The sequence below is a fragment of the Triticum urartu genome, chromosome 2, assembly GCF_003073215.2.
Source record: "Triticum urartu cultivar G1812 chromosome 2, Tu2.1, whole genome shotgun sequence".
NCBI classification, from domain to species: Eukaryota; Viridiplantae; Streptophyta; class Magnoliopsida; order Poales; family Poaceae; genus Triticum; species Triticum urartu.
The window spans coordinates 332,255,732-332,279,773 of NC_053023.1; positions in this window are offsets into that span (position 1 = coordinate 332,255,732).

Below are 24,042 nucleotides of genomic sequence, written 5' to 3' on the forward strand. Positions count from 1 at the left end.
GGACTGTCTCCCCCCGGCTCGGTGCCCCTTGAGACAATACCTCGACATTGTCCGTAGGGCAAGGAGAGGCGGCGGTTGGAAGTGTATCACTATTCATGTCCGACGAGTCCAAGGAACCGTCCGACGATGAAACATCGATACGGGCTTGGGGCGGACTGCATAATCATATTCGGCGTTAGGGGAAGCAATGCGACAAAGGTATGCTATGAGTTACTCTGGTATCCGAATACTTACGACTTCGCCAGGGGCTTGGCCCTGAGCAGCCACTCGTCTCCGCCGTCGGCGGCGGAGGTGGAGCAGTCCGGAAGGAGAGTTCTTCCCTTCTTGGACCCTTCGGCCTCCCCGGTTGGGGCGGCCTTCCTTTTCTTGTCTCCCCCGGCTAGAGGAGGAGAATCTTCATCTTCCTTCTCCTCGTTTTCACGGGAGGAGGGTGTCTCGATGTTATCGGACGATGAGTCTGATACCACCTGGCGCCGGGAACTCTTTCGGGTTCCCTTGGCCTTCTTCTTGGTCTTCTCCGACACCTCGTAAGGAGCCGGAGTCCGCATCTCCATCAGGAGAGCATCCACAGTGTCTTCGGGCAGAGGGGCCAGACAGTCAATCTGCTCCAATGCCTCCACCCAGTCCTGTCAAAGGCATGGGAGCTCAGACCACCAAGTTGCTTGGACCTTCCTTGAATATGACCTTGGGGTCCCCTTGGCATCCAGAATCTTAGGGTCTTTTTACTGCTTATTCTCCTCATATCGATATCTCATCCAAAACTTGAAAACTTCAATCCCACAAAACTTAACGGAACTTCGTGAGATAGGTTAGTATGATAAAACAAACCATTCACTTTGGTACTATCAAAGACAAGATTCATAATCACACAATACCTATTGTACCTTATCATTTTGACAATTTATATTGAGCAATATAAGCCATAGAAATTATAAAACAAGCAAAACATGCATTGAAAATATAAATTGTAAAAAGAGCAGTCTATAGCAATTTGTACTCTAACCATACTTATGTAACTCCAAAAAAATTTGAAATTTAGGAAGATGTGGACAATTTGTATATCAATCTTGTGTAAAAAATTCAGAAGCTTTCGTCACTCATGTGCTTTTTTTAAATTGTTTTACCGGACGCAAAAGTTTCTGTTTTCCAACAAGATCAAATCAACTACCACCAAACATAATCCCAAAGGCTTTACTTGGCACTTTATTGAAACAAAAGCTACAAATCATGATTACTATAGTAGCCTAATCATGTAAAAACATAAAAACAGTAGGGGTAAATGTTGGGTTGTCTCCCAACAAGCGCTTTTCTTTAATGCCTTTTAGTTAGGCATCATGCTTTCGATGATGCTCGCATAAAAGATAAGAGATGGAACATAACGAGAGCATCATGAAACACATGGCATGCACATTTAAGCCTAACCCACTTCCTCCGCATAGGGATTTTGTGAGCAAATAACTTTTGGGAGCAAGAATCAACTACCATGGGAAGGCAAAACATGCATAACTTCAAAACTTTCAAGACATACAGAGGAAACTTGATATTATTCAGATACCAAGAAGCATCTATTCCTCTCTCATAATAATTTTCAGTAGCATCATGAATGAATTCAACAACATATCTGATGTAGCTTGAACTACGTCGGTATTTCCCCAAAGAGGAAGGGATAATGCAACACAACTACGATAGGTATTTCCCTCAGTGATCAGACCAAGGTTATCGAACCAGTAGGAGAACCACACAACACTATGTAAATAGTACCTGCACACAAAAAACAAATACTTGTAACCCAACATGTAAGAGGGGTTGTGAATCCCTCCCGGATAAAAAGATAGGTAAATTTATAGTAGATTAGATAAATAGATCTCGCGGGAACGTGAGATAAAATAAATAACAAAAAAATGCAGCAAGGTATTTTTGGGTTTTTGGAATAATAGATCTGAAAATAAAAGCAAATAAAAATAGATCTCGAAGGAAATTATGATAAAGAAGAGACCTGGGGGCCATAGATTTCACTAGTGGCTTCTCTCGAGAAAAATAGCATATGGTGGGTAAACAAATTAGTGTTGGGCAATTGATAGAACTTCAAATAATTATGAAGATATCCAGGCAATGATCATTATATAGGCATCACGTCCAAGATTAGTAGACCGACTCCTGCCTGCATCTACTACTATTACTCCACACATCGACCGCTATCCAGCATGCATCTAGTGTATTATGTTCATGGAGAAATGGAGTAATGCAGTAAGAACGATGACATGATGTAGACAAGATATATTCATGTAGGAATAGACCCCATCTTGTTATCCTTAATTGCAATGCTACATACGTGTCATGTCCCCTTCTTTCACTGGAATTGAGCACCGTAAGATCGAACCCATCACAAAGCACCTCTTCCCATGGCAAGAAAAATTGATCTAGTCGGCCTAAGTAAACCAAAGATTCAAAGAAGAAATACGAGTCTATAAGTAATCATGCATATAAGAGATCAAAACTCAAATAACTTTCATGGATAAAATAGATCTGATCATAAACGCAAAGTTCATCGGATTCCAACAAACGCACTGCAAAAAGAGTTACATCAAATAGATCTCCAAGAGACCATTGTTTTGAAAATCAAAAGAGACAGAGGAAGCCATCTAGCTACTAACTATGGACCCGTAGGTCTACAATGAACTACTCACGAATCATCGGAAAGGCACCAATGAGGATGATGAACCCCTCCGTTATCGTGTCTAGATTGGATATGTAGTTTATGGAACTTGCAGTGGTTGTAATTGTGCTTCGTCGACTCCCCTAGTGTTTTTGGAATATTGGGTATTTATAGAGCAAATAGGCGGTGCGGGAGGCCATCGAGGTGGGCACAACCCACCAGGGCACGCCTGGCCCCCCAGGCGTGGCAAGGTTGGTTGTGCCCCCTAGGGGCACCCCTATGGTACTTCTTTGGCCCATCCCGTGTCTTCTAGCCCAGAAAAATTCTACAAAAAGTTTCACTGCATTCGGACTCCGTTTGGTATTGATTTTCTATGAAGTAAAAATCAAGCAAAAAACAGCAACTAGCATTGGGCACTATTGTCGGATTCTGGGTTCCGGCAAACCCTTGAGGTTCGAACTCTGCGGTGCGCATGAAGATCTCTCCCTAGCTCGCTCTCACAACGATCTCAAGGCCTAGCTCGCCGAACCCAAGGAACAAGAGACACGAGAGTTTTATACTAGTTCGAGCCACCATTGTGCTGTAATACCCTACTCCAGTGTGGTGTGGTAGATCACCTCACGGGCTGTGGATGAATCAGTACAATGGATGAACAGCCTCCTGAGGAGAGGTGTTCTTGAGCTTGATGAGCTGCTGAGATGGCCTTGGTGGAGTGGATCCGATCCAAGATGAGCTGATCCTTGACTACGGTGGTGGCTAGTCCTATTTATAGAGGCCCTGGTCCTCTTCCCAAATGTTAGGCGGGAAGGGATCCCACAATAGCCAGTTTTGAAGGGAGACAACTAGTACAAGTTATCCTGACAAAAGGTGGTCTTCTCCTGCCAAAGGCTCTGGTGGTGATGCCGCCATGGGCTCCGCGGTGACCTCCGTCCTGCCGTCCTGCTGGTCTTGGTCTTGTTGCACCGATATGGAAACCTTTGCTCGATGCCTCGGGACTCCTCGCCCGCGCCTGCTTCTTTAGAACCAAAGAGGAAACTGGCACTCTGCGCCCGCTGGCGCCCGCCTGGCTTCGGTCATCATGGCTCACGTCACGCGAACCTCGTGAGGTGTCCCTTGCATAGATATCTCCGCTCCTTGGGAGCCATCCTAGCGAGGCCACCCCTGGGGAGGTCTTGGTGACGTCTGCCTCGCGAGGCTTGGCCCCTCACGACGGTCTTGAGTGATTGCTGATGAATATGGGCCGTACCAGGCCGTTGGTGGAGCCACGCCCTGGGCCGCAGATACGCAAGTTTGGGTACCCCCATTCCCAGGATGCCGACAATAGCCCCCGAGCACAAGGCGCGCTCGGACTTGGCATTGAGGCGAAGCAAAAGGGCAACTACAGAGCGCCGCGGGCCTCAACCGCCTACGGCCTTGATTAACGCATGGCGATTGGCAGGGCGTTGGCGTATCCCTTCCCCACGCTGCCTCGGCAACTGCCCGACTTGACGAGACCCTACTGCATGCAGAAGAAAACCATCATTACCATAGATCATGGAGGCCGGCGGTTGGTCTCCCTCTGGCTATAAATGAGGAGAGGGGCGGAGCCCCTGTTGCTCATCTCTTCCTCCATCCAGCTTGCTTCTTCTTCCTCTTTGCTCCACCGCCTTGCAGCGACACCTATGGTGCCGACAAAGAGGTTCTCGGCTGCAGAGAAGGGGAAGGCTTGCCAGGAGGGGCCCGACTCGCCACCGCCTAAGAGGGGTCGTGGTCGCCCTCGCAAGCATGCTACAACCCCTGCTGTGGTCCCCCGTGGGCGCAGACGAACTTCTTCGGGGTTCGGCGCCATTCCTGGCGGCCGCGGCGGTGTCTCCTCACACGCCTGGGGCCGCCAGAGATGCGTTAGTCCTGCCCACGAAGGGTCGTGCGCTATGGTCGCCCGGCCTCCCCGGTCGTGCTTCCATTCGGCGGAGGTGCTGCCAGAGTTTGTTGTGTGGTCGGAGAACCCGGGCGGCACCTGGCTTCAGCTTCCGAGCTCCTTTGCCGGCGAACTGTCGGCCACGGGTCCTGGCGGCCTCTGGCTGCAGGCCCACGGCTACTGCAGCAAGGCTTCATGGGTCGCAGTGGAGTTCTCTGCCGCGAGCAACATAGCCCTGGCCCACGGCTAGCAGACGTTTGCCCGCGCGCGCAGTCTGAGCAGCCGGTGCGCCATCCACTTCAAGTATGACGGTGACGCGACCCTCTTCGTGAGGGTGTTCGGGGAAGATGGTCGCCGTGCCGGGTACTTCCCTGAAGACAGCGAGGCTGACGAAGTGCTCAGCCTTGGCGATGGCAGGGGCGAGGACGAGGGTGGACTTGCCCTTGGCGACGGCCGTGGCTCGTTCGGCAACGATAGCTCCTCCTCCGGCGAAAGCCCCAGCAGTGGCGGCTACGACCAGCCGCCACGTCGTCGGGCTCGCTTAGAGGACGGCAGCGGGTCATCCCATCACCGCGCCCTAGTGAAGCGTGAGGAGGGCTCTGGGTGAGCCTATGGGGCCGGTCCTCGTGAGCAGCCGCGTCATACGAGCCACTTTTGCCTATCCTTTCCTTTCCTCCTGCATTACAAGAAACAAGTATGGGGCCCTGCAAGGGCGTGTAATGAACCGTAGTGCTCATGCTGCTTTGTGCTATGTTTATTGTCTCTGGATTGTGTTGCAGAATCTGTGCTTTATGCGGGCGTAGAGGAATAACTTAGCTTGATACATCCAGGGTAGCTTCCACCTTGTGAGGGCGTGTGCCTCGTGGCATCTGGTGAGGCTTCCCTGCCGCCGACTCAGGCGACATCGCGACGCTGTGAAAAATCGTTAGGAAATCCTTATCCCTCCTTGCATGAGGCCTCAGGCATGGGCTGATCATGGCCTAGTGCACCACGTCGCAGTACCCGTAGGGCACAGACTTAAAAGAAAGGGGGGGTGCGCCGATCACAAGCTCAATCGAGGGCGCCTCGCGGAGACCAGGGGAGCACGCACGCACGCACACTTGACCAGCCCCCTCGCGCGACGTGCGTGGGAGAGCGTCGGGCAACTGCCGCCCTCCCTGGTGCAAAACAAAGAATCAAGGGAATAATTAGAAGGAAGAGGGGATTCAATCAAGCCATTGAGAAACGCCAGAACTTCAAATTCCACTAAAAAGGGGCAAACCAAATACAAAAAGCAGATGAACAGCCGCGTCCGGCACCTAGTCTAGTCTTCTCACCAGCGCGGAGCTAAGTGCTGCCACTAGGACATGGGAGGGAGCTCCCGAGGCCCGAGGGCGGCACTCTGAAGACTCCGGGGCGTGTACAGCCCCACTCATTATTACGTGAGAGTGTCATGAGCGGAGACCTTCACCGGCACTAGGCCTTTCTTCATGGGTAGAACTTCCGGAGGTGCTGGATGTTCCAGTCGTTCTGGATGGGGATCCCGTCCTGCGTCTCCAGGTGCGTGACGCTAGGCCTGGAAACGTGGGAAATCCTAAACGGGCCCTCCCACATGGGTGAGAGCTTATGCAGCCCTTCCCTGTAGAGCACCCGCCTCAGGACGAGATCGCCACTTCGAGCGTCCTGGAGCAGACGATGTGGTAGTGATACCATCGCAATGCCTGCTGGTACCTTGCCGCTTGGAGCGAGGCTTGGCGGTGGCGTTCCTCCCCCAGCACAAGGTCCATCCCCCGCATGGCGTCCTGATGCGTCTCATCAAACGCCAGGACCCGCGCGGAGCGATTCCTGACCTCGTGAGGGGGAACCGCTTCTGCTCCATACACAAGGAAGAACGGGGTGTTGCCTGTTGGCTTGGTGGCAGTGGAGCGGATGGACCACAACACGGACTTGAGATCGTCGTGCCAGCCCCTGCCCTAGGCCTCGAGCTTCCACTTGAAGGTCCTGGTCTTGAGGCCTCACAAGACCTCCGCGTTGACGCGCTCGGCTTGGCCATTGCTCCTGGGGTGTGCTACTGAAGAGTAGCAAATCTGCGTTCCAAGGTTAGCACAATATGCCTTGAAGAGATTGCTACTGAACTGTGAGCCATTGTCGGTGATGATGCGGTTAGGGACCCCAAACCGGCTCACGAGGTCATTGATGAACTTGACCGCGGACCCAGCTGGGATGGTGCAGACGTCTTCCACCTCCGCCCATTTGGTGAACTTGTCGATGGTGACGTAGATGTAGCGGTAGCCCCCAGGCACTCGAGGGAATGGACCTAGGATATCCATCCCCAGACCAAGAATGTCCAGGAGAGTGGGATAGTCTTGAGGCCTTGAGCTGGCTGGTGGATTTGCTTGGCATGGAACTGGTAGGCCTCGCATGATCTCACCAGCCCGTTTCGTCGTTGAGTACCGTGGGCTAGTAGAACCCACTGCGGAACGCCTTGCCCACTAGGGTGCGCAATTATGAGTGATGCCAGCAATCTCTGCCATGTATGTCGGCTAGCAGCTCGCACCCATGCTTCCTGGAAATGCATCGCAAGGAAACATCGTTTGGTCGTTTTCTGTATAGCTCACCATCCAGGATGCAGTATGTTGTAGCGTGCCAGGACACGCGCTCCGCGTCCTCCTCCTCTGGTAGTATTCCCTATCCCAGTATGCCCTGAACTCTTCAGTACAACACCCCTCCTGAGGTTCGGGCGTGAGGAGCAGGCGTGCTCCTGAAGTCGGGCCGCAGGCTGGGGCTCCTGAGGTTGGTGGCGGGGAAGCTCCTCCCGAGGCGGTGCGGACCCCGTAGCCGGAGGGGCCGCGAAAGGTTTGAAGAGCCGCTCGTCGAAGATGACAGGCTCCTGTGGCTGACGCTTTGTAACACCCACGGTGCGGCTATATCTCCCACGTGTCGGAGCATGACTTAGAGGCATAACCGCATAGTAGGCATGTCGCAAGAGGGGTAATGTTTACACATCCCATGTACTGAATAATAAAGGGATAAAGAGTTGGCTTACAATCGCCACTTCACACAATTACAAGTTAAACATACATCATCCAGAGTACAATCAAGGTCCGACTACAGAACCAAAATAAAAGAAGACAACCCCAATTGCTAGATCCCCGATCGACCCGACTGGGCTCCACTACAGATCAACAGGAAACAAAACAACACAACGAACAAGATCTTCATCGAGATCCCACTTGAGCTGGGTTGCGTCACCTGCACTGGTATCATCAGCACCTGCAACTGTTTGGAAGTATCTGTGAGCCACGAGGACTCAGCAATCTCACACCGGCGAGATCAAGACTATTTAAGCTTATGGGTAGGAAAAGGTAGTGAGGTGGAGCTGCAGCAAGCACTAAGCATATATGGTGGCTAACTTACGCAAAAGAGAGCGAGAAGAGAAGCAAAGCACAGTCGAGAAGCTTATAAGTGATCAAGAAGTGATCCTGAAACTACCTACGTTCAAGCATAACACAAGAACCGTGTTCACTTCCCGGACTCCGCCGGAAAGGGACCATCACGGCTACACACGCGATTGATTCATTTTAATTAAGTTAAGTGTCAAGTTCTCTACAACCGGACATTAACAAATTCCCATCTGCCCATAACCGCGGGCATGGCTTTCGAAAGTTCAAAACCCTGCAGGGGTGTCCCAACTTAGCCCATCACAAGCTCTCATGGTCAACGAAGGATATTCCTTCTCCCAGGAAGACCCGATCAGACTCGCAATCCCGGTTACAAGACATTTCGACAATGGTAAAACAAGACCAGCAAGACTGCCCGATGCGTCGACATCCTGATAGGAGATGAACATATCTCGTTCTCAGGGCAACACCGGATGAACACTACGTACAGCTAAAACCAGCCCTCAAGTTTCCCTGAGGTGGCGCCGCAAGTGGCTTTGGTTCGGACCAACACTTAGACAAGCACTAGCCCGGGCGGGTTAAAATAAAGATGACCCTTGAGTCTGCAGAGCCCAAGGGAACGTGATAGGTTGTTAGGCAAATGTAAAACCAAGGTTGGTCCTTGCTGGAGGAATTTTATTCAAAGCAAACTGTCAAGGGGTTCCCATTATAACCCAACCGCGTAAGGAACGCAAAAATCAAGGAACATAACACCGGTATGACGGAAACTAGGGCGGCAAGAGTGGAACAAAACACCAGGCATAAGGCCGAGCCTTCCACCCTTTACGAAGTATATAGGTGCATTAGAGTAAATAAGATATAATAATGATATCCCAACAATATCCATGTTCCAGCATGGAACAAACTTCATCGTCACCTGCAACTAGCAATGCTATAAGAGGGGCTGAGAAAAGCGGTAACATAGCCAAACAACGGTTTGCTAGGAAAGGTGGGTTAGAGGCTTGACATGGCAATATGGGAGGCATGATATAGAAAGTGGTAGGTATCGCGCCATAGCAATTGAGCGAGCAACTAGCAAGCAAAGATAGAAGTGATTTCGAGGGTATGATCATCTTGCCTGAAATCCCGCAAGGAAGAAGAACGAGTCCATGAAGAAGACACAAGGACGAAGTCGAACGGATCCTCACAACACCGGAACGGAACCGAAGCTAACGAAAGAAGCTACCCGGAAACAAGCAAGCAACATGGTGAACAACCCTCACATAAACATGGCATGATGCACAATCAAGTATGACGCATGTCCGGTTTTAAAGAGGCATGGCATGGCAAAGTGCACAAACAAAACTACAAATTAAGTGGAGCTCAATAAGCAACGAGTTGCATATTGACGGAACACCACATGACTTATTTAGTTCTCTCTCGTTTATGTAGTCAACAATATTAAATGTTGGTTAACATGGCAAGAGGCGAAGCATAACAAAACTATACCATCTAAACAATTTAAATGGGGCCGGATATAACAAACAACATATTCGGTAAATCCCCATATGCATTTAGCAAATTATTGCAAACGACAATTATAACAATTTTTAAAAGTTGTTATCATGATGCTGGTGACATATGCAAGTTGTATGCAATTTTATGAAAATGTTGATGAGAGCATGATATGAAGCCTTTGTCATCGTGGCGGAAACGAAAGGGGTGCCGCGGCAATGAATCCGAAAATGATGTCGTGGCAACATGTCGGTTCCGGTAGCTCATGGAGATACCGTGCAAAAGGAAAAGTGACGGGAGCCTGTCATGGAATTATGGTGGGGTGCTCCCGGTAACCGGGTTCCCACGGGTCGACGACGGTGCCAAGCGAGGGAAACAACTAACGTTCACGGGCGGATACAACATGCATCTCATACAACTCATGCATTCGTTCACAGACGTCGTCTCGGGGTTATACCTTCGAAGCGTGCATTTGGGACGGTTCGGATTCGATGGTAGTTGTGCATGGTTCGTCGCGAGATGTAGTCGTTCTTGCGAGGGTAGTGGTACACGGTCGGAGCGGGACTTGATGCATCCGAGGACTCCGGGCGCTGTGGTACTTGCGAATCCGAGTGGTCGAACAGGTTCACGAAGAAACTTATGCGACGCCGTGGAACTTGGCGCATCCAAAGGGAACTTGACGGGTCCAAGTCCTCCGGGGGTCGACGGTACTGTCGTGGTACTCGGTGTCTTATCGAACCCACATGACAGTATTTATTCACTCGACGATCTTTGGCGATGGTAGTCGTACACTCTCCGTAGATGTTCCGGGTTGTCACAGATCATAGTCGATGTAGCTGAACTTGATGGTCGTCGACGTCGTGGTACTTTTTATCTTGGCGCCCTCTTGGGCTTGACATAGACGAAACAGACGTGACGATGGATACTCAGTGCCCAGCAACAGCTACAGTATGGTACACGGGGCAGGGGTCTTCACCTATCATTGTTGCACTTCGGGTACCACTTAAGGAAGGTGACCCCTGAGGATTCGACGAAGGCACTAACCACGGAGATGCATAGATGGTGCTTGGAGGCAGCAGCGGGTGGCAACCAAACGAGCAAGGAAGGCGGCATAGGAGGTGAGGGAGAAAGCCTGCTGCTGGGGATAGCCCCATCCATGGCGAGGTGGAGATCGAACGGTGGTGGAGCTCGGTGCAAGGCGTGTGCAGAGACAAACCAGACGTGGTGGTGGCCTCCTGCAAGGTCACATGGATGACGACGGGGTTGGGGCGGTCCCGCGAGGTGGAGATGGGGCCGGCGACGATGTGCAGAAGGACGGAGAGGTGGAGCTCGGGGAAGGAGCACAGCGCGGCAGAGGAGGGTCCACAGCATGCGGGGTTGCTGCTTGGAGCTACTCCGGTGACCTGCGGCTCGCGGCCGATGGCTGAAGCGAGCGCTCCGCTCGGGAAGAGATCCTGCTCGATCCAAACGAGAGGAGGTGAGCCTGGAGGCCGGGCATGGCCGGGGTGGTGTAGGCGAGTGAGAGGAGGGAGGAACGGGCGATGGGGACTGAATGTGCTAGTGATCGACTAGAGGGGGGTGAATAGGCGATTTCTATGAACAAACATGGAAGTTTCAAAGACAAACGATAGAAATAAAACTATTATCATGCAGCGGAAGGTAGACTACCCTAAGCAAGCCATAGTCAAGTATTCAATGAAGCACAACGACTAATAGCAGCTAGGCAGTATATAGATCGGGTAGGAAGATAGTGTGAAGCCAATCAGAACAAGCAGTCACTCAGTGAAGACAAAAGATAATGGAATCATACAATGGCTTCACTAGAGCCAACAGTAAGTAAAGGAATGGGAAGGATGAAACCAGTGACTCATTGAAGACAATGATTTGTTGGACCAGTTCCAGTTGCTGTGACAACTGTACGTCTAGTTAGGGAGGCTGAGATTCAACTCAGAAGACCACATCTTCACCTTATTCCCCTTGAGCTAAGGACACCCAGTCCTCACTCAATCACTCTGGTAAGTCTTCAAGTTAGACTTCCAAACCTTCATAGGCTTTGTTCACCGGCGATCCACAATGACTCTTGGATGCTCAGCACCCGACGCCTAACCGGCTGGAGGATTCACAGTCCTCAAGTGTAATAAGTCGTCAGATCACACAGACAGGAAGACTTCAGTGATGCCTAACACTCTTTGGCTCTGGGTGTTTAGGGCTTTGTCCTCGCAAGGAATTCTCTCTCAAAGGCTTCGAGGTGGGTTGCTCTCAAATGACAAAAGCCGTACACTAACTCTGAGCAGCCAACCGTTTATGGTTGTAGAGGGTGGGCTATTTATAGCCACTAGGCAACCCGACCTGATTTGTCCAAAATGACCCTGGGTCACTAAGGAACTGACACTTGTTCTAACAGTCAGATTTCAAACACACACGACAACTTTACTTGAGCTACAAGCAAAGCTGACTTACCCAGCTCTCGATAAGATTTGCTCTCATTGTCTTCGCTTAAAGACATAGGATTTTGGTTAAGCATCACTTCAGTCATTCTGACTGTTTCACTTGGACCCCACTTATCAGTACGGTGGTTCCTATGACTCAACAAAGAAGAAAAAGAACGACAAAACAACTAAGTCTTCGCGCTCCATAGTCTTCACACGTTGTCTTCTCTTGTCATAGTCTTCAATGTGAATGTCTTCACATACCACCTTTGACTTCAATGTCTTCATACATTTTTAGGGGTCATCTCTGGTAGGAAAACCGAATCAATGAGGGACTTCTACCTGTGTTATCCTGCAATTCTCACAAACACATTAGTCCCTCAGCTAGGTTTGTCGTCAATACTCCAAAACCAACTAGGGGTGGCACTAGATGCACTTACAGGGACACCGAAGTTGGATGGCTGGAGGACGAGCGGGGAAGGGCGAGGAGAGGGGCTCCTCTGGCGGCGTGAGGAAGAGATCGAGCAGAAGGGAGAGGCGGCGCAAGGGAACGAGGGAGAGGACAAGGGTTCGGGGAGATGGTGGTTTCGGTCTATAGGGTTGTGGCCTGCAAGGACATGGGCCTGCGCTGGGGTGGATTGGGCCTATAGAGGCCTGGGTCTCTCTTCTCCCTTAAGTATTTAAAAAAACCTTTTTAGAAAACAGAAAACCGCAAAGAAATAAAGGAGAGAAAAGAAAGGATTAGAGGAAGGATTTGGGCACGCGGATTATTTTCCCAGACTCGCAAAAAGGTGCATGGTCCAAGAATATTGAAGTGGGCAAGATTGCAAGGATTAAACTCAAAAGCATTTGAATTTAATTCAAATGGTTTGAACAAGGGGTAGGATTTTGAAGTGCCCAAAAATGTTTGGAATTTTGGAGGAACCTCGGTAAATGGGAAGAGAAATTTTGGCAAGGTTTTGAAGTCAAGCTTGAACTAGAAAAGACATGGGGAATATGCAAGTGTGTTTATGGGTGATTTCGAAAAAGGAATATTTATTGTAGCTCCCTAATATTGGGAGGGTATGTTATAAAGAGAACACACCATGTGAATTCCCTCGGTTTAAATGGACCGAAGATCCATACGGTTTATTTATTAGAGTTGCAAAGATTAAAGACATGATGGCATGATGACATGATGCAAAGATGGATGCAACAGAAAAAACAATACACATGATGAAACTCGAAAACCATGGAAGGCATCTGAAGCTCCGGTCTTGGGGCGTTACATGCTTGGACTCCCTCATGGCGGCGTCGTCGGATTCCTTCTTCGTGCCGCGAGGCACGTGCTGCAGCTCCAGGCCTAGAAATTGCTTCTCCATCTTGCGCACCTCCGCGAGTTATGACTCCATGTGCTCATCCCTTGGCTCATACACTTTGTTGGAAAAGTTTACGAGGAGTTGAGAGTCGCCCTTGATGGTGATGTGTTTCACTCCCAAGGCCACCGTAGCCTTGAGGCCGGCGATCAGCCCCTCGTATTCCACGATATTGTTGCAGACCTTCTCGCCCCGCTGTAAGCAGAGTTGCACAGCGTAGTAGAGCTTGTCTTGGGTGGGCGAGATGAGCACGGTGCCAGCCCCCACGCCTTGGCGTGCAAAGGCGCCGTCAAAGTACATGACCCAGCCATCTGGCGCTTCATTTCTTGGCGAGAGTGATCAGCTCTCGCCTGCTTTGGGCTCCGAGCGTCGGTCCATTCTGCCACGAAGTCAGCGAGGGCGGCTCCCTTGATGACCCTGGTTGTGCTGAACTCCAGCTGAAATGCTTGCAGTTCGATGTTCCACTCGGCGACTCTTCCCGCAGCATTGGTGCTCCGGAGCACCCTCTCTAGTGGGTAGGCCGAGATGACCTTGATTGGGTGGCCTTGGAAGTAACGACGCAGCTTACGTGAAGCCACCAGGAGCGCGAGCAAGAGCTTCTATGGCATGGGGTATCATGCTCTTGCGTCTCGTAACACCGTGCTGACGAAGTATACCAGGTGCTCCACTAGGGGCGGGAGCGTCGGTGGAGCCTGTGGCCTCCGAAGGTTGTGGTGCCTCCCGAGGTGGGGGACCTCAGGAGCTTGGTCACCCGTCATGGCCTCGGCGGGCCCAGAAACGTCGTCTTGTGGGGCCTGATCGTCTGCGGGCATCGTCGTGGCTTTAGCGTCGTCGTCTTGGTGCCACACCGTCCCGACTGGCATTACGCGACTCATCCTTGGCCTGGCGCTCCTCCCAGACAGCCACCAACGCCGCGCTGGCTGAGTGGGGCATGGCGGCCAGGTAGAGCACCAGGGGCTCGAGGCGTCGAGGCGCGACCATCACCGGAGGGCCGGTCAAATATATCTTGAGGTCTTGAAATGCCAGGTCGGCCTCTAGGGACCACTCTAATGGGCCCTTCTTCTTCATCAGCTTGAAGAACGGCAGTGCGCGTTCTCCTAGCTTGGAGATGAAGCGCCCCAACAAGGTCACGCAACCCATGAGCTTCTGCATTTCCTTGAGAGTTTGCAGCGGGCTGATGTCTTCTATCGCCTTGACCTTTTCTGGGTTGGCCTCGATCCCCCTGTGTGATACGAGTGAGGGAGTCCTGGACTAATGGGTCCTCGAGTGTCCGGCATGTTGGACATGGGCCGGACTATTGGGCCATGAAGATACAAGATGGAAGGCTTTCTCCCGTGTCCGGATAGGACTCTTCTTTGTGTGGATGGCAAGCCAGGCGGCCGGATATACTATTTCCTTTCTATGTAACCGACTTTGTATAACCCTAGTCTCGTCCGATGTCTATATAAACTGGAGGGTTGGTCCGTAGAGAGACTGGACAATCATAACAAGATAGGCTGGACTTCTAGGGTTTTAGCCATTACAATGTCGTGGTAGATCAACTCTTGTAACTCCCATACTCATCAATATTAATCTAGCAGGACGTAGGGTTTTACCTCCATCGAGAGGGCCCGAACCTGGGTAAACATTGTGTTCCATGTCTCCTGTTACCATCAACCTCAGACGCACAGTTCGGGACCCCCTACCTGAGATCCACTGGTTTTGACACCGACATTGGTGCTTTCATTGAGAGTTCTGCTGTGTCGCCGCCAAGAGGTTCGATGCACCGTCAATCATCCACAACAACATTGTCCAGGGAGAAACCTTCCTCCCCGGACAGATCTTCGTGTTCGGTGGCTTCGCACTGCGGGCCAACTCGCTTGGCCATCTAGAGTAGATCGATAGCTACGCCCTTGGCCATTAGGTCAGATTTGAAAGCTTGAACTATGTCGCGGACATCCGCGGAGACTTGATCTTCGACGGATTTGAGAGCACGGCAATAGCCGCTCCCTGTCGCCACGATGAACATGACTTAAATCTGTCATCGAACCACACCCAGGAGATGGAACCTACAACCGCTCCGTCTCTAGATCCGTAGCAGATCACGCCATCAAAGGACGGGAGGCTTAGCCTCGCCATGGAGGCCGCAGACTCAGCAGCGTTGGAGCTGCACACAGACCCAAAATCAAGTCAGATCTATGTTGCTAGAACCTCGAACACGTTTCTGGCTACAGGTTTCGAGGCATGTGCGTCCGCGCACGACGAGCTTGATCGAGCGTCGATCATTGAATTTAGCTCTGTAGACATCTTCCGGCACTCACCTTTAGGAGACGTGCTAAACTCATTAAAAACACTCTCCCTAGTGGGGGACTCACAACCGAATTATATCCGATTTGAACCGGAGGCCGGTCACGGAGAATTTTGCTTCCCACCCCCCGCCCACTTAATAGCCACTGTCGAAGACCTATCTGACATGCTCGATTACGGCTCTGACGACATCGATGGTATGGACGACGATGCCGGAGAAGTAGAGGCCCAAAACCCGTCGTTTACCGGATGCTGGATGGCCACTTCCTCGTATGACGTATACATGGTGGATGCACCAAAAGAGAACAGCTGCGATGACAAGGAAGATCCGGTTGAGGATAAACCTCCCGAGATAAAACCAAAGCGCCGGCGTCTGCGGCGCCGCTCTAAGTCACACCGCAACAAAGACATCAACACCGGCACAGGAGAAGATAACACTCCGGACAGTGCCGACGACAATGAAGACCCCGTTCAGCCAACTTCCGAACAGGACGAATGGGAGGATGGGCGAGTCAGCCCTGACGAACAGGCCGTACATGAAGACTCGGAGGACAGTAATTACCTTCCACTCTCTGAGGACGAGGCAAGCCTCGGCACCGAGGATTTCATAATGCCTAAGGAGCCTCTCGAGCAGGAGCGCTTCAAGCGCTGGCTGATAGCCACTGCAAGGAGCTTGAAAAAGAAGCAGCAACAGCTTCAAGCTGATCAAGATCTGCTCAATGACGGATGGACTAATGTCCTTGAAGCCGAAGAATATGGCCTCAAGCGACCACTCAAAAGTTACCCGAAGCGCAAATTACTACGTTAATTCAACGACGAGGCGCTGGAGCCCGTGCCATCAGCGCACAATGCGGCTGACCGACCGCCACATGGCCAGGACAAAGAGGCAACACAAGCTGAACACCATCCCGCCTTACCTCACCGAAAGGCAAAGACAAAACTGCTCAGGGATACACGTACGATCTCCGCAGGGCCTGAAGAATAAAATAGGTCTGGCCAGATCGATCTATGGATCACGGGGGCGTGCCTCGACGCGTGACGACGGCTATCAAGCCGAACATGTCAAGTACAAACTCGTGAATATTGAATCGTATGATGGAACCACAGACCCTGCGGTATGGACTGAAGACTTCATTCTCCATATTCATATGGCCCGCGGTGATGACCTTCATGCCATTAAATACCTCCCCCTAAAACTCAATGGTCCAGCCCGGCACTGGCTGAACAGCCTGCCCGAAAATTCCATTGGCAGCTGGGAGGACTTGGAAGAAGCCTTCCTTGACAACTTCCAAGGTACATATGTCCGACCTCCGTATGCCGATGACTTAGGTCACATAATTCAATAGCCCAGAGAGTCGGCTAGGAAACTCTGGACTAGGTTCTTAACTAAAAAGAACCAGATCATCGACTGTCCGGATGCCGAAGCCTTGGCGGCCTTCAAACACAGCATCCGGGACGAATGGCTCACCCGACACCTCGGCCAAGAGAAGTCGAAGTCCATGGCAGCCCTTACGACACTTATGACCCGCTTTTGCGCGGGCGAAGATAGCTGGCTAGCTCGTAGCAATAACAGGGCAAGCGAACCTGGCACTGCGGAAGCCAAGAATAGCAACGGCAAGCCCCGATGCAACAGACACAAGCATCCAAACAATGGTGACAATACCGACGACATGGCGGTCAACGCCAGATTCAGCGGCTCCAAGTCTGGCCAGCGGAAGAAGCCGTTCAAAAAGAACAACTCGGGCCCATCTAGCTTGGACCGCATACTCGATCGCCCATGCCAGATACACGGCACTCCTGACAAACCAGCCAATCACAACAATAGAGACGGTTGGGTTTTTAAACAGGCTGACAAGTTAAACGCCGAGAACAAGGAGAAGGGTCGCAAAGCGAAGACGATGACGAGGAGCCCCGGCCACCGAACACAGGGGGACAGAAGAAGTTTTCCCCCCAAGTTAAAATGGTGAACATGATATACGCTGCCCACATCCCCAAGAGGGAACGCAAGCGCGCATTCAGGGACGTCTACGCGATGGAGGCTGTCGCCCTAAAGTTCAACCCATGGTCTTCCTGCCCGATCACTTTTGATCGCAGGGACCATCCGACCAGTATCCGTCATGGCGGTTCAGCCGCACTAGTCCTCAACCCAATCATTGATGGATTTCACCTCATGCAAGTCCTCATGGATGGTGGTAGCAGCCTGAACCCGGTCTATCGGGATACAACGTGCAAAATGGGCATTGTTCTTGGTGCCTCCTGACATTTAGGGGTTGTGGCAGTGTCCCGGGGAGTTGAGCTCCGAGGTGTTGTCGTCACAATTTTATCGTTGTAGTTCTGGAATACCTGAGTTTCGCCGACATTGAAAATCTCTTTTATGCAGTTGTTGGTGAGATAACCTCGATGCCACCCAGTACTGGGGTGGGAGTTCAGGGAGTATTTCCATAACTCGTATAACAGATGCTTTTTGAAGGTTGAGGTAAATGATTTCCGAAGGTTTCTTGGTTATGTGTTGAAGGATGGATACAAACTCGATGTAGGATTTGTTGGTTTTGGGTGAGATATTATGCTTCCCCTGTATCCCCAATACCTGATTGCATAAGCGGAAAGTTTCGGGAGTTGATAAGTGGGAATTCAAGTAGCTCCTAGATTATCTTTCCAACAGACACATGATACGATATGGGATCTATCATATGTTTGTTTCCGGCTTATTTTGCAAGCCAATCCATTGTTTTGTTTTTTTAATTTGTGGTATTCGAGTTGCTTCAATGTCAAGTGTTGAATCCATACCTTTTTCCTAAATGGTGTTCTCATATTTCTATGGGAATATTAATCCTTCTTGATCATCGAGATTGTCATGTCAATCCATTTCAACCGGTGTGCTTCTCTTCAAGTGGATCTGATCATTTCAACATCCGCAAGATCAATTCTAAGTTTCTCAACGGTGTTTGTTTCATCCGTCTGAAGTTGTCCTTGTTTTCCCGCCCTCCCACCCTTTTTCTTCGAGGACTAAGATTTCTTAATCAAGTGTCCATCTTATGGATGTGAAGACTCTTCATTCTTGTCTTTCAATGTTTTACCCGGCGGTTCTCATGAAGATGCTCTACAAGTTCATCATTGTTCGTTCTCTTTCTTCTCCGTTGGTTTCAAGTCAAGCCTTGTCGATCACATCCTTTTGCTCGTTTCAAAAGCTTTTCCCATGCCGGTGCACGTCATAATCATTCCCTGCTTGCTATTCAATTGTTCCGAAGTGCTGAAGATATCTCAGAAGGCTCGTCTTTTTAGTCAAGATGGATTCAACCTATTTCGAGGTTGTTATCTCATTCAAGCCATTTAATTCAATCGATGCAATCTCCCTTTCAAGTAATCATTTGAAGGTTTTTATTTTGAGTGGGCCCTAACCCACAGGTCTTTTCCCAGGATCTTACCTGACTCTTCTATTTTTCCGGAGTTACTCTTAAATTCTTTTCCAAGTTTGACGTAAGAATGTATTGTCATCAGTCATATGTCTTTCTTCAAGATCTAGCAAATTCTTTTCATCGTCGGTTCAACCTTTCTAATTTTCATCCCGGGGCATCTCAACAATTCATGGTGGTGTTTCTCATCGTGTTTTTCAACATTTGAAGACCGAAGAAGAGTTTTTTCCTCCAAATCTTATCCGTTCTCTCAAAGATGCGTAGTTCTAGCTTTATGACATCCCCTCATAATTGTTTTCGATTGTGAGAATGCTTTTCACCCTTCCGGAACAATTCAAGGGTCTTTTCAGTTTGATTCTCCGGATCCCATCAGCTCAGAATTATTCGTTCCAGCTTTTAGGTCTCGTTCTCCAAATCTTACCGGTACATCGTTCAAGTATCCCCTAATCAGCTTGTGATCTCTTCGTTCTCTTGTATCAAATTCCCTCAAGTATTTTAATTCGTTTCTAATTCTTCCTGGTGTTTCGCTATCTTTTCTTCATTTGTTTTCAAATCTTACGGTGGTTCGTTCAAGATTTCTCTTCCTTCGTTATCATATCAATTCATACGTTCTTTCCAAATCCTACCGGTGGATTGTTGAAGTCCTTCTCAAGTTTACGCTATATCTCTCTTAATCCTTTCAACGAGAACAAGTAGTATGCCAAATCCGTTGCTTGTCATCAATTTAATTGATGAAGGATAAGCATAATGTAATTCTTATTCTTGTTTCATCCAAGTGATTAATTCCTTATTCTGGGGGTTCATCAAATTCTTGGTTTCAATTGCTCATCTTTCTTTCCCGGAGTTCCTAGATCTCTCAATTATATCACCACGAAGCTCCATCTAAATTGTTGCAAGGCTCCTACCGTGGTAGGCATGTTGCTAGAGGGGTAATCTTTACACATCCCATGTACTGAATAAGAAAGGGATAAAGAGTCGGCATACAATCACCACTTCACACAATACATAAAGCCATACATCATCTAGAATACAAACAAAGGTCCGACTACGGAACCAAAATAAAGAAAGACAACCCCAAATGGTAGATCCCTGATCGTCCCAACTGGGCTCCTGATGTAGCGTAGAACCCTAATCGCCCGATCTTTCATGAAAGGAGAGGATCCCACGAAGAACATGAGGAACACGAGGGGAAAACGAGGGAAATCACGAGGAGAAACATGAGATAATCACTCAACCAACAAGAAATAGTCACACATGTGCTAGATCCTCGAGTACATAAAGTAAGATACACGATCCACGATCAACTAGGGACGATACACGGTAACCGGTCTTCTCCGTGAGGAGGTCTTGAAGTTCTTCTCCAAAAGGAGGTCTTGAATCCAAAGGGATCTTCTCCGTAGAGGCCGCGGTCTCTCTCGTGGAGTAGATCCGATGTGGATGAGCGAAGCTCTATATCTCAAATGAGCTATCACAACGCTAATCCTAAACTAGTGAAGATGGAGAAGTATATATAGTCTAAGCCACGAAGGGGTAAGTGGGAAAGGGATACATGGGCTTCGGCCTGATTCTTTGCATGCAGGCAGGACGTAAGTTCCGGGTGGGGCCGGAAGTTCCGGGCTCCGGAAGTTCCCGGTAGGATCCGGCTGGGTTCCGGGCTATCCAGAGAGTTGGCGCGCTCGGGGCTGGTCTGGACTCCGAGGCCGGAGGTTCCGGGAAGGTCGGAAGGTCCGGGGGCTGGAAGTTTCGGGCAGAGGCCGGAAGTTCCGGGCTTTCCAGAAGCTTGTCCTTGCTTCTTCTTCCTTCTCCTCTTCCATGCTTGGCCTTGGTCCTTGGATCCTCCATAGTCGTCTCGGTTGTACCTGAGTATATGCAAGGTCCATGCACGAGGTAGTAGCCATGTCTCATATGTGGAAAGTGATGGTTCGAAGAGGAGTGACTTCACCTTGTGTCCAATGGCGTATGGTCGAGGTCTCATCGTATGTCCTCTTGGGGCTTGGGGAGTATTCGAAGTGTATAGGGGGATGATCGTAGGATGCTCCGCATCATCTCCCCTCCCTTGGGAAAGATCCGACATCGGATCGAAAACCTCATCACCATGGAAACGGTTGTCGTGGACGGACTTGTAGTTGGATGGAGTGGAAGACGTTGTGCAATCCAAGTACTCCAAGGTGTCACCGGAGTAGTATACATGCAAAAAGAGATAACACAAACGACACTCGGAAATACAATGGTTGGAGCACACAAAGTGTCCATCATGTAAGAATGAGTCTGTGCAACAAGATTGTTCGTGACAAAGCGCATGAAGCTTATCAAGATGATCTAGAATGATATGCAAAGCATTCATGGGAGAAAATGCAATCAATGTGCACACAAATGTGTTGTGAATATGATCAATGAAACCACGGTGCAAAATGATGTCATAGAGAGATGGTGTATCAAAAGCATGAACATGGTAATTGGTGCTCAATGTGACTATGTGATCATGCAATTGATGGTGGGCAATATGATCATGATGTATGAATATGCCGTCAAGAACGATCACAATAAATTTGCTAAGGAAATGCACAAGCTCATGTATCATGGATGACATGGAAATAGATGCAACAAGGCAATCATAATGTGAGTCAATCCATGCATAAGATGCAAATTTGTTATGGGTGGTGTTGTACCATAGCTCAATGTTATGGTAGAAGTGGTGGTTCGATGGTGAATCCACTAAGTCCGAGCAATCCTCAACTTGAAGGTCCATAGAGCCAATCTCCCATGTCGCTCCTCCGTTCACGAGATGTATCGTGTAGACAACAAGAAGGAGACAACAATGAAAGAGTGACCCATCCAATATGCGTAATTGAGGATGGCTCAAAGGGAAGGAGTTCACCTTTAGGATATTCTCGCAAATGTTGGTGTTGCACATCGTGTATGCCTTCACATGACCAAATTGTCTCATGAAGGTATCACCTTGTGAATCCTTCAAAATGAAAGAACATGACAAACGCTCGGAAAAACAAATGAGGTTAGCGGAGATGCAAAACCTATCATTCGTGTGGTAAGATACCCAACAAGTGTATGAATCGTGCTCATCATAAGAAAGGACAAGGGAGCATTTCATAGTATGGAGGCATATGATGCGAGAACAACCAAATAGAATAGGCGCAATCAAGCAAGCATGCATCACAAGTAAAGTGTCCAAATCTCCAAGATCAATAATCATAGATGCAACAATTGGAGGAAAGCGACAATGAACAAAATATATCATGCGAGAGGCATGAACATATACGTCATCAACCCAAGAAAGCATGTAAGAATGGAACATGGGTGACGCGACAAAGTAAGCTATCATATGAATCAAGGTAAGCAAGCTAGTAGTGCGAAGATGCAACATACTAGAAGGAATCATGTCAAGTATGTCATGTGTGCAAATAGTAGTCATGAATAATGCACAAGACACATCACAAGCATGAAGGCAGGATATGAGCAAAATAGCATCAATAGCATGAGGCACATGATAAACAAGGCAATAGTAACAATGATCTCCAACAAGCATGCAAATACACATAGGAGTAGCATAATGGTGAATCATGGGTAGATGCAAGCAAGGGTCACAATTGCAGGGCAAAGACATAGAAACAAGCATAGCATGCAAAGTGAACACGGGAAAATGGGCATAACGTAACAAGTGATATATAGCCAATAACCATGTGAGAGACAAGTAGAATAGATGCGCGTAGTCGTTGCGCGAAGAGAACGGTGGGAAGGGTAGTTCATGGGATCCCAAGTCATCTATGCTCTCAAGAGCTCGTTTCATCAACTCTTGGGATTGAGAGGTTGACGAGTATACGTGAGTACCTACACAAAACAAAGACAAAGGGAAAATTGTTTGTGCGTGGTAGATGTACACATCATCCATCATGATGCGCATGTGCTTGTGCTGGTTAGCACAGAATATCCAATGCTCGAATAAATGAGATGCGTGATATAGAAACATGTCATTCATCATGATAGGTTTGTTGTTATGTATAGCATAATGGAGACTCAAATTGTGTAATGCATCACAAGAAATATGTAGAGCATTGTTATTCATGGAGTGCATATGGTGCAAGCAATTATGGGAATCATGCCAAGTACGGAATGCATCAAAATCTCCTAATATGTATGAGGAAAATATGGGGGTCTCCTCATGAGCATTAATGGAAACATCTCTTGGAGAATATTGACAACATCCAAAACAAATCATATTTGGTTCTATGTGATCATGGCATGGCATAGTAGATGAATTGCGTAAATCATGTAAAGGAAGCATGGCAATATCATCACATGAAAAACAAAAGCCAATGACCATCATCTCGTCATCTATGCCATAAGTGCAAATGGGATTTATGTTAATGGGGCATGCATAGCTACTATGTTGAGATTGAAATGATGCGATATGAGAGATCTCACTCATAGCATATGACAAGTTCAATGGATTGTCAAACATGATGTGACCAATAGAATTTTCACATGATATCCTATGGAGCATAGCATCACAACTAGGCAAATCAACATGATCATCATCATATTCATCATAAATAGGTAAGTCATGACATGAAAAGGTCGCACTAGTATGAAGCATGGGAATAGGTGTGTCAACATCATGCAAGCAATCATTCGTAGAATAGTCCACTAGTGGGACAAGAGAAGCACCATCACCTATGTTACCTTTGGAGCATCGCTCATGTGTTGTAGGTGAGGTGTCGAAGACCAAGTCGTTGTCATCTTCATCTTGATGGAACCATGTGGGGGTGCATCATCTTCCACCATGGCCATCGTCATCTCCATTGGAGGTATGGACTCGTCGAGGATAGGCGTGTCGTCATGTAGGAGACCTAGCACCAAAGAAGAAAACACACTCGGAGTAGAAGTCAGGTTGTTAGAGATCATAGTGGCCTCACATGCCATGTCAACTACCTCACTAAGTGTTGTGGCTCACTCACTCCCGGTATGATGCTCTCACTCATATGGTTGGTGGAGTCACTCAAATGGCTCTCAACCTCACATAGGATGTGTGGCATGCTCTCATGTATGGGGCTAGTGGTGGTCACACTCATCCTCTCATAGGAAATGCACTCAATGTCATATATGGTGGTCGGAGA